The sequence below is a fragment of the Ambystoma mexicanum genome, chromosome 4p (assembly GCF_040938575.1).
Source record: "Ambystoma mexicanum isolate Mex_15411 chromosome 4p, UKY_AmexF1_1, whole genome shotgun sequence".
In the NCBI taxonomy this organism is placed as follows: domain Eukaryota; kingdom Metazoa; phylum Chordata; class Amphibia; order Caudata; family Ambystomatidae; genus Ambystoma; species Ambystoma mexicanum.
The window spans coordinates 1,029,416,203-1,029,433,644 of NC_090927.1; positions in this window are offsets into that span (position 1 = coordinate 1,029,416,203).

Here is a 17,442-nt window from a genome sequence, read left to right on the forward strand (position 1 = left end):
CTCTCCTCACATCACAGACATTGCCAAGAAGGCCCACTTCCAGCTGCACCTCCTCAGAGGCATTCTCCCTTTCCTCACCTTACCCCAGAAACTCAATGTCTCCAGAGCGCTGGTCCTCTCTAGGCTGGACTACTGCAAACAGCCTCTTCCTTTATCTGCCTAACTCCTCCCTTCATCTCCTAATCCAGAATAGGGCTGCAAGACTTATCCTTGCCTCAAGACCACGTACCATATCTCCCCAAACCCTAAAATCGTTCCACTGGCTCCAGGTGGCTGCAAGGATGAAGTTCAAGACCATCATCCACAAGGCGTTCTGGGGCTTGGGACCCCTCTACATTCAACTCTCTCTCCCTGAAAAGCTCCCTGCTAGAACCCTTCAGTTGTCTAGCTCTAACTCTCTGCAGATCAGACACTTTTCCAAGCCGAGGGTGGGGGGGTGGATAGATCACTCTCCTCCACAGGTGTCTCCCTCTGGAATGGCCTGCCTGCCTCTCTCAGACTTGAGTCGGATTTCCTAAAGTTCCGGAAGCTTCTGAAGACCTTCCTTTTCTCGTCTCCCTTCCCTCTCCCCCTCCCCTGCTAATGTCGATGTCTGCTTCTTGACTGGCTCCCTGGTTCCTTCAGAGTCTTACAGGGCACCAACCCCCCCAATCCATTATACCCCTGCACTTGGTTTCCCCTGCCCCCCCAACCTGCACTTGCCCATCTGCGCCCCTCCCCTTGCACTAGCCTGGCTGGGACTCCACCGGTATAGCCCTTCCACCCACTTAACTCGCCCTTAGCTTGTGTACCTTCTTTCATCGGCACTCTCTGCTTTCCCCTGGCTTTGTCCACCTGGCCTCCCCTGACACTCACCTTTCTCATGGGCCCTGCCGCCCTGATTGGCACTCCCCCCTCCTCCCCTACACTTCTCTTTACTGCACTTGCATTATCCGAATGTCACAAGGCCTAGTAGGATCGTTTTTGTTTTTGTCCTCCCTGTTTCCCCACCCTCTTATCTCGTTGTGTCTTTGTTTATAGGCGCATTATAAACACCCAATAAATGAAATAAAATCAAGAGTTCACCGTCCTGTCTGAAAAACCTATTTCCTTCCCTTACACTTATAACTAAACTAAAGAAGTGGTATCTCTCCTTGGTTCAGAAGAATAACTCCCTTCATCTGGACAGTGGGATATAGTTCCAATGGTTAGGCGGGACTGTTTCTGAGGGAATGACTCCCTTACCTAGCTTGCAATCCCATTTCAAAAGCACAAAACAAAGTTCCAGGTTGGAAGCTCCAAAATAGTAACATTCTCAACAGGTACAGTTCCAGTTCAGAACATCACCATTGTTTATGGCTCATATGTTCTTCACTATTGGTTTATTGGAAAAACCCTCCTCTATCTAAGTAGCTTGCCTCTTGATTTCTTACCACCAGGGGGAATGGTTCCCTTCACCCTGGACTAGGTGCTCCAGGAGAATGTCTCCCTTCTACTGGTATTCAAGTAGCACCCTCTGTCCACACTGAGGGGAATGACTCCCTTCCCCTGGTCTTTTTTGGGCTCTCTTTCACAATTCTCAATACCTGGTGGAATCTCTCCCTTCCCATGGCCCTTTTCAGGCTTCTCATGGCAGTTCAAAGTTGCAGGAGGAATGACTCCCTCCCCCTGGCCTTTATAAGATGTTGTAAAGCAGTTCAGAATGCCAGGGGGAATTACTCTCTTCCCCTGGCCTTTTTCAGGCTTCTCAGTATACTTCACAATTCACAGGTCCAGAAGGAATTTCTCTCTACCTCTGGCCATTCTTTAAATCTCAGGGCCTTTGGGTATTCTTCTCCCAAGCTCCGCTAACTTGGTTTACTCTCCAGCCAAGTATGGTTGGTTTCTCTTGATAGCTTTTCATGAGGATGATCTCTCACCAGGTATCTTTCGTTTTCTAAGATTTGGTTTGCCCCGCAGGGGCAAGGAAGATCTCTCCACTCTTCCTCCCTCGATTGGCAAGAGTCCTCAGAATTCCCCAGCACCTTCCTGGGCATACCTTTTGGCTTGGCTTGCAGGGCCTCCAATATCATCTGGTGTCTGTGGTTTGCCTTGGCTTCCCCTTTGCTCTTGCAATACGTTCTCGTGCTGTGGGGGCTTTGCCCCACTGGTCTCTCCCCAAACGTCGGGTCTCTTGAAGACCGCTTGGTTCCCTGCTCCTCTGTTTCTCCAACCTTCTAGTAAGCTCTTCTTTCTTCCATCTATCTTGGACGCCAAGTTTCTGCTGCACGTGTCCTGGTCTGCAGCGTCTCCTGTCAGAGCTGCTGTGCTCCCCTGTTTGAAGATCCTTCAGGGCCAGAATGACACCGGAGGTCGACCGCACATATGTTTTAAGTTGTGGTTTGCACTGTTTTTTTTAGCAACTGGACCGCTGCTCTAGTTGTTTCCTGTGTTGATCTTCAGGGCACTGCACTTCTCCCTCGTCCCAACATTACCATTGTGGTTCTTCACTGGGTCATGTGGATTCTTCTTCATTCCAGTAATTGAGTCTGTGTCAAATGTGTAGTCTGCATGCTCTTCCTCGTCTCAGTACTTTTCAAGAAGGAAATTCAGTTTCCTATTTTATACATGCACATGGAAGTGTGAGGTACTGAAGTAACAAGAGTGTCTGAGGAGGGTTAGAGAGAGTGTGGTGGTCATTGTGCATATTACGTTCTCCCTGGATAGACATCCCTAGTCCCATAGGGTGGGATCCTTCCCCATGAGATCCTCCTGCTGAGTACACCACCCAGGGCCTCATGGGAAGGGAATCCCCTCAGGATGACATCCAAATCCATTTCCATGCCAGGCATCAGGTGAGAGTCGCTTCCTCTGCCTTCTGAGGCAACTTTGTCAATTGTTTTCACCCCTGCGTGCCGGCGTTTGATTCCCCCACTCCCTCTCTCCCCACTGTACCTTTGTCCCGCTTCCAGGCCTGCCCCCTAACACTTATTGGTGCGTTGGTCCCATTGGTTTGCAACAAGGGTCTTACCCTCTGCAAGTGAGCTCCCTGTGCCTTTTTGCACCGCAGGCATCAGGTGAGCGTCGCTTTCCCTGCCCTCTGAGGCAACATTGTCCATTGTTCTCACCCCTACAGCCCGGTGTTTGCTTTCCCCGACACCCTCTCTCCCCATCGTACTTTTGTCCCGCCTCCGGACCTGCCCCCAGACTCCCAATTGGTGCGTTGGTCCCATTGGATTCTAACAAGGGTCTAGCCCTCTGCAAGCGAGCTCCTTGTGCCATTTCCACCCCAGGCATCAGGTGAGCGTTACTTCCCCTGCCCTCTGAGGGAACTTTGCCCATTGTTTTTATCCCTGCGGCCCAGCCTTTGCTTTCCCCGACTCCCTCTCTCCCCACCATACCTTTGTCCTGCCTCCATGCCTGCCCCCGAACTCTGATTGGTGTGTTGGTCCCATTGGTTTGCAACAAGGGTCTATCTCTCTGCAAGCGAACTCCCTGTGCTTTTTCCACCAAAGGCATCAGGTGAGAGTTGCTTCCCCTGACCTCTGAGGCATCTTTGTCCATTGTCTGCGGCCCAGCGTTTGCTTTCCCTGACTCCCTCTCTACCCACTGTACCTTTGTTCCGCCCCGCCTCCATGCCTGACCCTGGACTCTGATTGGTGTGTTTGTCCCATTGGTTTGCAATGAGGGTCTAGCCCTCTGCAACCAAGCTCCCTGTGCATTTTCCACCCTCAACCTCCTCAACAAAGCAGGGGCTGCTTCACACTGTGGGCTGGCCTGGACCACCACCCATGTGCAATGCCCATGATGACCATGCTGAGGCAGGGGCACACTGTGCACTGCACTAGGTAAAATATGTAACTATGTTTTTTTAGTCAAAGCTTAAGTCTTTCACAATGCACAGAAACAAGGGGATGGTGCCAAACGTAGCAGCCACAAGCGGGGACTGGTGAACTTTTCAACTGGAGAGACAAAGATATTTGCCACTAATATGCAAGACCAACTGAGCATAGCGATGGAGCCCAAACTTACCAAAGGAGATTCAGGGGTGTTCTCCCTGAGAAATCTTTTTGAATAGTCGTTTAAATTGGGGGAATTATACAGCACACAACATGTAAAAAAATTGAGTAAAAAAACAAGACAGTTTGCAATTGGATTGAAAAAATCCAAAAGATGCAAATCATCAAGAGCACATATACTCGTTTCCCAGCACATTTTCATGCCTTTGCCCTCACAATATGCCAGTATAACTAAGATTTTAAGCTGGCTGTGCCCAAACACTTCCATTCTGGCTGAACCAATAAATGTAAGTATTCCCACGTAAGAACATACTCATGTTTGCTTCGTGCATAATACCAGTAAAGATACTATAAGAAAACATGTCCAAACAGGCTCTGTCAATATATGCCAGTACCCCCACTTAAGAATATACTCATGTTGGTTTGGACATTTAAAATGCCATGCCACAGTAAGAACACATGTAAAAACTGGCTCCAATGTACACCAGTCTTTACATGTAATAATACTTATAATGCTTGCTTTATGCAATGTAATGTAATAGGGAATTTGTATAGCACCTATTACCATTGGTATGGTCTCAAAGCGCTGTAGGTGAACGCCCTCAGAGGACCGAAGCCTATGGAGTGGGAGATTAGTCGGAGGAGAATAAAATGCCTGTGTGCCTTTTAGCCAATACAAAGGACGGTAGGGGTGACCAAGTCCCTGCTAGCGACCCACATCGAGCTGGCCTGTGGATGGATGCTGTGAGGTTGTAGGGAGTGTGTGCTGGAAGAGGTTTGGTGCTGGGCATGCTGCAGTGAGAATGGATTGTGGTAATGTTGTGGGAAGATTGGGTGTCAGGGAGATGGGGTGAGGGTTGGGCGATTTGGGTGGTGGGTATGCGGTAATACATCTCAATCTATTGACTCCACAAGATGTCTGAATGTGGGATGAGTGATCCCATTAAAGGCAATGGAAGCTAATGCATTTTTACTGTTGGCAAAGAATGTCCTAGGCGGGTGAGTCTATTGAAGTTTATGGAGGGCATGTGAAGTGTTGGGAGAGTGAAAAGGTGTTCAAGGTAGATGTCACAATAAAAAAGATGAGGCGTCGTATGCGCTGGGTTTAGGTTGGGTGGTGGGGTGATTTTGAGGGGGTAGGGTAGGTTGAGTGGTGGGTGTGCTATGTTTCCCTGCCGAGAGCAAGGGGGCTGGAGTTATCTCCCAAAGAGTTTTTCATTTTAATAATTACACTTACATGCCAACATGCCCCATTCCATTTGGAAGATGCATTTCCAGGCCTGGTTTAAATCTTGCATTCTGGGATTTGTGGTCCCAGATTGCCCAATAATAAATTTGGGACTGCAAGTCACAGAATGCAATGTTAAAATCAGGAGTGGACAAGCATCTCCCGAATGGTATAGGGCATGTTGGAAGCTACAAGTGTTTCAGAAGAAATGACACAAAAGCCATAGAATGTGCATGCAATCGCACCAACAGTACCTCAACCTGCTGAGTTTCTTTTCCAGATGTGGGTCGTGATCATGAGTTAATTATATATCAATATTCTTTAGTGACCCGAAAGAAAAAAAAAGTTAAAACCTTTGTTTTCAAATGTTCACTTTTAATTCCATGATTGCTGAGAAAGTACATGGCATAATTGCATATGATGTGCTCTAACATACATACAGAAGCTAATTGCCATTTCCACAATATATTACTGCCCAGTTACACTTTACGTTTTCTCTGCAAGTAGAAAGGTGATCATGAAGGTGACTCAATACATTGTTTGTTTAATCAGTCTACTGACTTTATTTTCAAACCACATGCAGCTTTGAAAGCATTGGAGATAGATAAAATGCTTGCAAAGCGAACATGTCCAATTCTATGACAAGACAGGAGGCTCATATTATGCATTACAATCTTTACTCTGAAACCACAGCAGCAAAGAAAATACTTTTACAAACAAAAAAGTTTCCACAACACAACTAGATAGAGTTCAATGTCAATGTATGGGGAACTCCCCAATCCATCATGGAGGACAGGTCATGCCCTGCAGGGGACCAATGAGCAGGGACCCTCTTCTATATATGTCCATTACTCTAACCCCAACCCCTCTTTCTTTGCTGCTGAAATCCACAAGCTAAGTCACTCCTCCTAGTTCTTGACTTCGTGTTGAATTTATGGAGTTTAGAGTGCTATTTATTTATGTTATTAATGTTATTTTGATGAGTTTGGGGTTTTATTACACTGTACTGTGGAAATGGTCATGTATTTTTCATGTTCCGTTGGTAACTGGCTGAGTGCCGTGTTCGTGTGCGAACGCTGACCTGCAGGTCACATTCATGCTTTGTAATGCTCCGCTGGGAGCCTTCTGCTTCTGCAGTGTTTGTTTATATTTCTTCAGCCCTGAGAGGCCTTCTAATCAGGCTGCGGCTAAGTGTGAAATTCTTTCCCTCCAGGCAGTGTTATTTTTAGCAGCTGCCCCAGCCCCAGAGCCAGCGCACGTTTCCCACAGGTGGTTTGGGAACGCTTGAAATTCTTTTCACTTGAGAGGAAGTTTTGTTTTTGTTTTTCTACAAGTTCATTATGTAAGCGGCAGTAGGAACCTGCGCGCATTTTTTCCATGAGTGTAAAGGCTGCAGCTTCTTTTACTCATTAACTTCCCGCACGTCGTGTGTGTGTGTTTTTATGTTTACATGCGCATTGTCATTAGTTGCATACAGGCTAAGCCTGTCCTGGGGATCCGGCTGGTGGGGGGCAGTTTGCTAGGCCCTCCTTTGATGGGAGTAACTTCCATGAGCATTCCTGAAAAGGGCAGCTGTGTCCTCTTTTTAGAGTGAAACGCTTGTATTTCTACATTTAATTTTATATAGATCTATGGTGGTGAGGGATGTTTCAGCCCTCAAGAGGCATAGCTCAAGGAGAGGTTTGCAGGTTTACCAGGCCTGCCCGCCTTTGGCGGTATACACATGTGGATGCGAATGTGTATTTATTTATAGGTATTCACATTAATGTTTATATTTATTCATATAATATATATATATATTTGAAATTGATATTTTATTTTGTGTTTAAATTGATATTTTCAGTATATATTAACACCAGTTCGCCTACTGAAGGGTGCTTTGCCTTCTTGGTACGTGCTATACCCTGTTTAGCTTCAGGTTCTGCCTGAATTCTATGGGGAGGTTAACCCCTCGTATACTGCTGGTTTCCACACCCTGCGGGGGTGACCAGTTTCAGGTACTCTGGTGGTGCTCTGGAATGGTACCGTCACCTGCTTGGTGGCAGGATTGGCTTGTGTTTCTGCGAGGTGATCCCTCGTATACTGATGGTTCCACACCCTGCTAGGGTGAGCAGTTGAGGTACACTTCATCAGTGTATTCCTCACTTAAAGTTGGCAACTTTGTCGGTGTGCTGCATATGGCGTTGGTGATTACCTTAACGGTTTGTGTGCCATAACCTGTTTGGTTTCAGGTTTCTACCTCAGTTCTAATGCAAGGTTACCCCTCGTGTACTGCTGGTTATCACGCCCTGCTCGGGCAAACAGTTGAAGGCACAATTGCTCAGGGTATTCCTCCCTTATGGTTAGCAGTCTGTTTAGATGCTGCATATGACAGATGTAATTATTTCGGTAAGCACACCGTAGCCTGCTTGGTTTCAGGCTTTGCCTGGATTCTGCGGCGAGGGACCCCCTCGTGTACTGCTGGTTGCCACACCCTGCTAGGGTGAGCAGTTAAGGTGCACTTGCCCAGTGCTCTCTTTTGCTAAACATTATGTTTAAGTGATGAATGGAACACATTGGAGTGTTCAGAATTGTCAGTGGCCCGGATAGCTCGGTAAGTAGCAGCTTATAGAAGGGCCGGGGGGGTTTGGACCCCTGTGAGGGCGTAACCCCTCTTCTTTTGGATATTTTATATGTCTATTTTATATTATTTATTAAGTACTTTAAAGAAAAGAGTGTGTGGAGGTTGTGGTAAAACAGACCCATGTGGGGGGTTGTACCTTCCTCTATAGACACTGGTGTTAACCTTCGTCTTTTAGTTAAACTTCTGTCGCCCTTTACCGTAGTTAGTTTCAGGACAACTCAGTCCTTCCTTAGGTCTTGCTTTCCCCGATATCAATTGCTCCACCCAACACCTGTGCTGATTAAGCTGCTGTATTTTCTCCCATCATGAGGAAGAAACAGATGATGCGTTATGCCTCTGTTGAGGTCTGCAGGGCTGGAGGCTCTCTATAGTGGGGACGGGGTTTCCCTTACTATTTGTCCCATTGGACATTCTTTTTACTATTGAACTGTTGGTGGAGACAGGGTCAGCTCGTGGGTAACTGTTCAGTTTTGTTGCATGGCAAATTGAGCAACCGTGTTCTACTTGGAGAAAGTGTTTGGGAAACACTTGATGATATCAGATATACGAGTTGCCAAACAATACCTTTAGGGCGCTTGCCCCATGGGTTTTCCTCCCAAATCTTGGCCTGTGGTTCAACTAACCGTCTAACAGTGTGTTGCACTTTCTCCTCTGCTCGAGGAGTTCAGGCAGGCTTTTGTACCCTCAAGAGCGTTGCTTAATCTGTTTTGTTGTGTATATATATATAGACATATACATTTTCTACAGTGCACCGATTAGGGTGCTGGTTTTTTCTCATCCGTGCTGACCCTACTGATACAGGTTCCTAATTTTGGAGAGGTCTAAATAAGTATTTTATCCTGCTGAGATCGATAAGTGAACACTTCACGTCACACACCGTTCGTAATAGTGATATGCACCACTCATATACCTGAGGGTTCGTAGTACTGTATAAGTACTGTTTGCTATGGACAATGTGCTTCATTTTCTTTTTTCCCTGATTCCCTTAGTGGCCAGTCAGCCTCACACGAATACAGCGACTCAGATCTCGGGTTGGAGGGGACAGTGGTCCCAGATTTCTTTCACAACCTGTATTTACGAGGCATTGATCATTTTTCCCTGAGATCTTTCCCCCTCATTCCCATGCTCGTCATCCTTGGGTGATATTGTATCATGATATACACCACGTGGAGTATCGCCCGTTGGTTTTTCTGGTTTTTCTTTTACAGGAGTTCAGACTCAGGGCCAGTGCAGACTCGCACTAAGCATTTCCCTCCCGTCAGTTACTTTCCTTTGCGCTAATTCCTGGTATTTCAACAGGTTAAGCGGAGCCTGTCCACGGTCAGGGGGTTGGTTAGAGTGTATTTATTTCTCTTAAGGGTGTTAAAAGCGGGGTTGTAATGTGGTCCTCAGGGTAGCCTTCTTCTGGGTTGCAAGGTTTTTTTCCCTTGGTTAAGTGGGGGAAGGTTCTCCTCATTTGTGAAGGCTCAATATTCCCCTTGGTGAGATAGAGGGGTCTGGGAGTGATACTAATCTCCCTTCCAAGTTATTATGACCCTCTATCACAATGTGTTCCAGCGTCTCTACATTAACTGTCAGAAGGTGTCTGCCAGTACGATTCCCAGAGGGCTGGGATATTTATATTCAGTTAATGACTTGATTCTCCTAGTCACCTGCATGGCAGGTGGACCTTTGGGTTTTCACAAGAGTTTGTTTTTACAATAAGGTGCCAGCTCAGGGTGCTGTGAGCTTCAAGGCTCTCCAATTTGACTGAAATAAAGGTTAGTCCGCTTCTGGTGTGCAGCTTCAGTTTAACTATTTAGTGATCGCTTCTTTGCAGTTTAGAGTCTTGCTAAGACTTGGAATTGGATGTCACTATGATGGTAGCGATTGGATGTAAGATACATTTTTTCTCCTTGCCAGGTTTGGCCTCTTAAGGATCAGGTTTGTAAATATCTGCTTCTTGTCATGGTTGCAGAGTTCTTCTTCAAGTGTTCGGAAGGTCTGACGGTCTCCGGTTGGCGGTTTGACAGGTTTAGCTTCTCAGGTGGGGCCCCTCTCTTCCATTCTGCTTCGGCCTCCAGAGGACATCCCTCCTTAGTATACACATATGTCTGAAGACAATTGTGGGTTAAGTCTATGGCTTTTCAGCTCTGCTCAGGATGGGTCATCCTGTTACAAATTTATAAAATGATTTTGACTCCCATTTTACCTTTTTGAAGATTTGTCTTTCCCTCTTGGTTCCCCAGTGTAGTTATGTGACATGCCCTGATCCTAATGCAATATCTTCCTTTAATGCATGGGATGGAACCTAAAAGACTTTCCCCCTTTGGGGTACTTTTTCTTTATCTCCAGGAGAGCTCTGTGCTTATTTTCTTTGGTTTGCTTTCTAGGATCCCAAAGATGATATTAATTTAAATGTTTTAAATGTTTTATTGGACAACAGAGGCGTTTTTTACAGAGGAGTTTTTGTCCTATCCTATTAGTAGGAAAACTTTGTTTAAGGGTTTTTTCCCCTCTTTAACCAGTTGGTTTCGGCGGCCTGTAAGGAACACTGGAATTGGCACAATTTCCTGTTTTCTTGCATTTGACGATGCCTTATAAGACAGTTTTCGGGCAAACTACTCTTGGTCAATTCTCTTGCGATCAGCTGATTGATTTCATGAAAGCATAAAAATGTTTTTTCCTTTCCTATTATTTTATTATATTTTATTATATTGGCTCTATTGTATGGATCATGTTGTACTAATAAGATGCAAGGGCTTTGAACTTGCATAATATGAGCCTCCTGTCTTGTCATAGAATAGCTAATCCCCCACACTAACGTGAGATGGGGGTTTAGATTCTATTAAAGACAAGGAGGCGATTATTATCCCACCCACCCACCCTGGATATGATGTGATATGACAATTGTGACACGCATGTACACAGGTGGTTCAAGAGAGAACATTCTTTGGTTTGTTGTTTTTCCCAACCACCCACCCTTCTTGTTTGTTGTTCTTACAGCCACGAGTTGAGGTTCTCATCAGGAGTGTGGCTCGCAGTAACAAGTTGTGGAGTGCGTGATTTTGGATGAGAAGTCCTATCCAGAAGAACTTCGGCATAGATTCAGGCTGCGAGAAGGTGGAGATCTCCAGTTTCGTTGGATTCTTTCTCCGCGCTACGCAGTTCAACCGTTTCATTGGACTTCTGGTGCAAGACAGCTGCAGAAAGAGGGGTTGGGGTTAGAGTAATGGACATATATAGAAGAGGGTCCCTGCTCATTGGTCCCCTGCAGGGCATGACCTGTCCTCCATGATGGATTGGGGAGTTCCCCATACATTGACATTGAACTCTATCTAGTTGTGTTGTGGAAACTTTTTTGTTTGTAAAAGTATTTTCTTTGCTGCTGTGGTTTCAGAGTAAAGATTGTAATGCATAATAATCGCCTCCTTGTCTTTAATAGAATCTAAACCCCCATCTCACGTTAGTGTGGGGGATTAGCTATTGTCCTTAATGCTTCTGAGCCATTAAAGCTGACAGCACCATTTGCGCATGTCCCATCTCCTTCCTGCAGCTCCCGGCATACCCCACGGTTTTCAGCAGTTCCTGGCGCGCTTTGTTTGTAATCTCCAAATCAGAAGATATGTCTGTGTCGCGCTTCATGAAGCATGTCTGTCTGTTTGTTTAAGAATAGAACCAGGTGCCGCTGGAACGGCAGAGTTCTTTTCAGAGCCTTTGCAGCAGGACGGCTTTGAAGAAAGAGATCGGAGTTTGTGGCACTCGTAAATGGGTAAGGCTAAGTCTTTGAATTAATTGTGAAAGCCAATGTGCCTGGGGAGCTGTTTTGACTGTGAACTCTTTTGCAAGATTGTTTGGCTGAGAGACTGGAGTGCATGGATACGTCAGTGCTGGGGGTGGGGGTATTTTACTAAGTAGTCTGGTGCTGGGAGAGTTGGGTGAATGCTAGTGGAGGGGTCCTTGTGTGAGTGGCAGTTGAAAAGGAAGGGTGTGGGGTAGTTGGGGAAGAATGGGGCAGTTGGGAGAGAAGGAGGGCTTTTGGGTGAGAAGGAGGGCAGCAGGGCAGTTGGAGGGAGGAGGAGGGCGGTTGGTGGGGAAGAAGGGCAGTTGGTGGGGAAGAAGGGCAGTTGGTGGGGAAGAAGGACAGTTGGTGGGGAAGAAGGGCAGTTGGGGAAGAGGTCATTTGAGGGAGAGGGGCAGTTGGCGGTGAAAGAGGGGTGAGGGTTGTTGGAGAGCAGCTGGGGTGGCTGGCAAATAAGGAAGAAAGCAGTTAGGGAAGAAGGGGCAGTTGAGGGAAAAGAGGCAGTTTGGAGAAGAAGGAATGGGCAATTGGGTCAGAAGGGGCACTTGGAGGAGAACGGGTCAGGGCAGCTGGGGAAGAAAGACAGCTGTTAGGGAGATTGGGCAGTTGGGGAGATCAGGCAGTTGAGAGAAGGGGTAAAGTTTGGAGAGAAGGTGATGGGGCAGTTGAGGGGGTGGGGGGTGAAGGAGGGATGGCGATAGTTGGAGAAGCTGGGGTGGGTGGCAAATGAGGAAGAGGGTCGTTAGGGGAGAAGGTGCTGGATGGCAGTTCGGTGAGAAGGTGGTGGGGGCAATTGAAGAAGGGGCAGTTGGGGACAGGGTGTGGGGCAATTGAGGGAGAAGGGGTAGTGGCTGTTGTGGAGAAGGTGGTGGGAATTCTGGGGAGAAGGTAGTGGGGGCTTCTGGGGAGCAGGGGATGGGGCAGTTGGGGAGCAGGGGGTGGGGGCAGTTGTGGAAAAGGGGTGGGGCACTTGTGTGAGAAGGGGCATTTGGAGAAGAAGCAGTGGGGGCAGCTGGGGAAGACAGACAGCTGTTTTGGAGATGGGGCATTGGGTAGTGGAGGGGCAGTTGGGGGTGGATGGGGCAGTTGGGGGGGGGAAAAGGGGGCAGTTAATGGAGTGGGGTCAGTTGGGGTGAAGGAGGAGTTGGCATAGTTGGGGAGAAGTGGGTGGCGGCAGTTGAGGGTGTGGTAGAAATTGGGGGAGAAGGGGTTGGGGCGGTTGAGGGAGAAGGGGATGTTGTGGGAGACGGGGTAGTGTGGGGAAGAAGGGATGGGAACTGGGGTGAGAAGGGGCACCTGGGGAGAAGGAGGGGTCGGGGGCAACTGAGGGGGAAGGCGCAGGGTACTATTTGGGGGACGAGGCGGTTGGGGAGAAGGGGTGGGGCTGCTGCTGTAGAAATGTTAGTTTGGGGAAGAAGGAATTGGCAATTGGAGGAGAAGGGATGGGGCAGCTGGGGAAGAAAGGCATCTGCTGGGGGAGATGGGGCAGTTGGGGGGGTGACAGTTGAGGGAGAAGGGGTGGAGATGCATTTGAGGGAGAAGGAGGGTTGGGGTAGAGAGCGCTGGGGCTAGTTGGGGTTGAAGAGGGGCTTGGGGGGCAGTTGAACGAGAAGGCAGCAGTTGGAGAATAATGATGTGTTATTTATGTAGCACTTTCGCCAAAGCAATTTACATACAAAATCATCCAACTGAAGTTGGTACTCATTTATCAACCTCAGAAGGATGAAAGGCTGAGTTTGCCTTGCCAGGATTCGAAACTTCAACCTGCAGATCACACATAAATTGCAGCAACGAGCGCTCAACCCGCTGAGCTGTCTTACCAGGGAAGTTGGAGAAGGGGGATAGTGGTGAGATAAATGGCTGGGGGGAATTTGGGGGAGAATGAGGGCCTGTTGGTGGAGAGGTGGTTTGGAGGAGATGTGGCTGGAGACTCTTGGGGGAGAAGTGGAGTTTGGTGGAGAACCTGGGTGAGGGAGGCTGTGGGGGAAGGTAGCAGTTGGAGAGAAGGGGTTGAGGGCCTTGTCAGGGAACAGTCGGGGAGGAGTAGCAGGGTACTTGGTGTGCGTGGGGGCAGCCTGGGTGCTCAGTATGGGGCGTTGGGTGCAGTTTTTGTGCGTATGTGTGCGTGTGCTCTGCTTGGTGGGGTGGATGCAGAAGGGTGAAGTCCTTCGCTGGGCTGTTAAGGCTGTGTTTCGGGGCATCCATTCCTGAATGTGAAGCAGCAGGGTCTGGAGGTGGTTCTCAGCTGTCTGTAGGAGGAATTTTTGACAGGCAGAAAGGCTTTTTTTGGTTGAGCACCGAGGTCCTCATTGAGAGGAAAAAAACTGATTAGGGGGAGGCTCCAAGAGAAGGAATTAGCAGAACAGAGAGGGGTGCTTCACTTTAAAGACCGATGTTAGAAATGTTTTTACAAAGCATCCCTTTAAAAAACGTTTTCAGGCTAAGAGTTTGATGAAAAAAATATCCCTCTCGAGCTCCACCCAGTCAAATGAATTTGCATTGGGCCAGCCTTCATGTCAAAATCAAATTATTCAAAATCCGCAGGACTCTGAAGTTTCCCATGGCCAAGCTTAAGAAGGCCATACAGTTTTGTTTTATTCACGTTGTATTCTGACTTTTGTTTTTTTAAATTTCCAATTTGAAATGTAGGGAAACTGCAAGTGCCAGAATTCAAAGCAAAAACACCACTGCATGGCCGCCTCGCAGGTGGCCACAGGAAACCTGAGAAGCTCTGAATCTGCCATTTTTTCACCAAGGGTAAAATAACAAATGTATGTATGTATGTATGGGCATTACTGCCAAGATTTATAGTTCCATGTCTGATATCTCAAGCAAGTTCTGCTTTCCCCCATTGCGTCCAGCGACTTGTAGTTTCATTTCACCAATTGTAAGCATGGGGCTACACATGCAGTATGCAATGGGGAAACCCGGACTGGCTCGAGGTGTCACTCTGCATGGTACTGGGGAGCTTGGCAGCTATGTATGTGCGATATACTACAGAGTGCTTTAAAAGGGTGGGAAAAGTGCATATAGTGATCAGTCTGAGATTTAAGTGGGCCAGGACTCAGCCATGGTGGGCTCAAAAATTGATTGGTTGCTTGATCCTTTTCTATTAATCTAACTTTGTGCATATCCCGCTCTCCATTTTTGTAGTTCTCTTCTTGTCCCACTTTTTATGTGCATGTCTGTGTCTCCCTCAATTTGCCATCCTCTCTACATATCCCAACTCCAGTCATGTTTTCAGCCCCTCTTTAAGTGTGTGTGTGTGAGAGAGACTAAAGAAAATCTAATAGCGTGCATGAGAAATTGAAGGTGCACCGCAGCAGGCATGCAGGGATTGTAGTTGGTAGCTGGCCATATGATAGGTTTGCATGTGAAAATATGGCATAGGCAACAAATGTATTGTTTTCTTCTTGTCATTTTATATAGTGCCTTTTACCCTTATTATAGTCCCAATGTGCTGTTAGTGGGTACGCCTTCGGAGAACTGAAGTCCAGAGTGTTGGAGGTCACAGAGTAAGATTAGGATGCATGTGTGTATTTGTCCAAATAAAGCTTAGCAGGGCTGGCCATGCTCCGTTAGAGAGCAACCTAGGTGGTCAGGCATGTGGATGGGTGCTGAGTGGAGACAGGAGGTGGCGTGAGTGCTAGAGACTCACTATGTGTTCAGCGTGCCCAAATTTGTCATAGGTCTGTCCTGCATTCTGATGTCAGAGGTGTTGAGGCATAGTCGGTGGAGAATTATGTGAACAGCACAACCACATTTTATCATAGTACTTGCTTTCTTCTGATGTGCGTGGATAGCTATGCCTGTGGCCAGTGTCCACCGGAATTGTGTGTTATACGTAGCTAGCTGAGTTCACTGGTGATTTGTTGTTTGTGCGGCTGCACAGATAATTGGCTTCTTCTGTCGATTCTTGCATGGCTGTAAAGGTATCTTTAAGGTAGTTATGGAGGCTAAGGTAGGCCCAGGCATATGGCACGGGTGGTATTTTATTTGTCATTTCTCGGAGTGCAATAAGCCCTTGGGCATCTAGGTTGTAGTTATAGGCAGTAAGCGATTGTACATAAATAACAGACAAGTTAGCGAGTGGTAAGGATATTAATTGAATAAGTAGGTCTTTAGTTGTTTCCGGAACAGAGCTGTAGGAGGGTTCTGCCCTCGGGGCGGGAGGGAGCAAGTTCCAAAGTGCAGGAGCAGAGACGGGAAATCTGGAGCCACCGGCTTTGGATCGCTTGAACCTGGGATTGGACAGGTGGTTGCAGTAGGTGGCTCGAGTAGGTCTAGTGGAAGAGGATCTGGATACCCTTTGGGCCAGGAAGGAGGGGGGCATTGTCGGAGAGGCAGCAGTGTGTAATGGTGATGATTTTTTACTTTATTCTTTCTCTGACGAGGAGCCAGTGTGCCTCTTTCCTTAACGTGGAGACATGGTTGTGTTTGTTGAAGCCGAGGGCAGCTTGGAGGGCATTGTTCTGTATGGTTTGCTGCTTGTTGAGGTTTTTCTCAGAGGTGCCCCCTCAAGGAGCGCATTACAGTAATCCAGCTTGGACCGGATAGCACAAGCAATATTGAGGCAATTGTTGGTGGATAGGAAGGGCCTACTTGAATTGATACGTTTTGTGGCATACACTGCTGAAGAAGCGATGGCATTGACGTGGCTTGACATACTCAAGGTGGAGTCTAGGTGGAAGCTGAGCATTTTGATGTTTGACAGGAGAGAAGTGGATGGTGTGGTTGTCAAAGTTAAAAGATTGGTAGGCTGGGCTTAGTTTGACGAGGTGGGCTGGGTTGCCTACGAGGAGGAGTTCTGTTTTTTCATCATTAAGGCACAGTTGGTGGCTGGCCATCCAGGTTTGAATGATTGCATAGATAGAGTTCACTTTATGAAAGTCCAGGTGGTAGTCTCCGGATAGAGAGATGAGCATCAGAGTGTCATCAGCATAGTTTGTGGACTTGATGCTGAGTGAGTTCAGATGATTGGAGAGAGGCTTGGTATATACATTGTAGAGCGTGGGTGAGACACATGTAGAGAAGTGGTTATCAGAGAAGACTCTGGAGATGCAGTCAGTAAAGAAGGAAGCAATCTAGTTGGTGGCAGCTGTCGAAGGATGCAGAGCTAGTGAGGTGGTGGCAGAGGGTGGAATGATCAGCCAGGTTGACTGCAGCAGACAGTTCAAGGAGTATGAGGAGGACAAGTTTGCCAGAGTCTCTGGAATCAACGAGCTGGTTCTTGAGATCTAGTAGTGTTGTTTTCCGTGCCATATCTGTGGCGGCAGCCAGATTGGTGAGGGCTAAGAATGTGGTTTTGCTCGCAGTGTTTCTGGATTTGGATGTAGACAGCCCGGTTGATGATTTTTAGCAGGAGGGGGATGCTGGTGTTGGGCCAGTAGTTGGTTTGAATAGCTGGGTCAAGTCAAGGCGGATTAAAGGGATGGTCTAGTAAAAAAATGTATTTAAAAAATAGATAGGCCACATAAAAAAAAAAATACTAGCATCCTCCGTTTTAAAACTTCCTATGTAAAATTTTGAGCTATTCAAGCTCAAAATTCGAAAAAGCAAGCACAGGGGCGCAGCCATTTTGTGAAATGGAGGCCCTCCTGTGCTGGCTTTTGCTTTTGCGGCACTAATGAAGGAAAAGCCAGCCAGCTGTAGTAAACAAAGTCTACCGCTGGGTGGCTTTCCCTTCATTAGTGCCGGGACTCGGAGGACGCGGACCGCAGACCAGAGCAGGAAAGCTGCAGCTGAATCTCGGTAAGTGCTATTTATTTTTTTTACAAAAAATAAATACTAGCTGTGTTTTTTTTTCTAAGTTTTCCAGGCTGGAGGAGCCCGG